At 22.0% G+C, this 713-nt stretch overlaps 1 long non-coding RNA gene across 1 annotated transcript; it reads left to right on the forward strand.

Annotated features, from left to right (window-relative positions):
* The first annotated feature begins 77 nt into the window (after positions 1–77).
* LOC113220703 lies at positions 78–696 on the forward strand. The gene is made up of 3 exons (XR_003307475.1): positions 78–136; positions 358–419; positions 624–696. It is a non-coding gene; the product is annotated as an uncharacterized LOC113220703 (long non-coding RNA).
* The last annotated feature ends 17 nt before the right edge of the window (positions 697–713 follow it).

Raw genomic sequence — 713 nt, forward strand, 5'->3', positions numbered from 1 at the left:
ACACTTTTTAACAAAATTATAAATTGTTATTTGCTAGAAATAATTATGATATAGACATTTTTATTTTATTAAATTTTATTATCTTTCCATACCGTGTTTTATTTCAAAATGAAGGAATTTAAAAGATATAATCATAGTAAGTTTAAAAAAATGAAATAATTAAAAAACAAAAAAAAAGAGAAAAAAAAACAGAAAAAATTAGAAAAAAACAGAGAAAAAATAAGAAAAAATTAGAAAAAAAAACAAAAAAAAAAAAAAAATATAGACAATCTTTACAATTTCACTTTGGCATAGTTATGTTTGAATTATAGTTGTTCATGTTTTTTTTATACATTTGATTTATTTGGACAACTTCAGATGAACGACATTATAAAAGATATTTTAACAATAGATCACATGACAGAAACGATCATTCACATGTAATAAAACTATAAAAACTAGACTGTGACATGTGTGTATATATGTACATATGTATAAACATTTTAATAAGTTTACACATGGAGTTGCCTTGTTACGTTCTATATAAAAATGCTGCTTCATTACTATTAAAACAAATGAAATTTTAGATCAGCTATATATATATATATACATATATGTGCTTATACATTTTTATTTTTGCTAAGAGAGGTGACGATTACAGAACGAATAGCAGATACAAGGGAATAGCAAAGCACAATGTCAAAAACACGTACTATGTAATAATAAAAATAGAT

The sequence above is a fragment of the Piliocolobus tephrosceles genome, unplaced genomic scaffold (assembly GCF_002776525.5).
Source record: "Piliocolobus tephrosceles isolate RC106 unplaced genomic scaffold, ASM277652v3 unscaffolded_9896, whole genome shotgun sequence".
Classification (NCBI taxonomy): Eukaryota; Metazoa; Chordata; class Mammalia; order Primates; family Cercopithecidae; genus Piliocolobus; species Piliocolobus tephrosceles.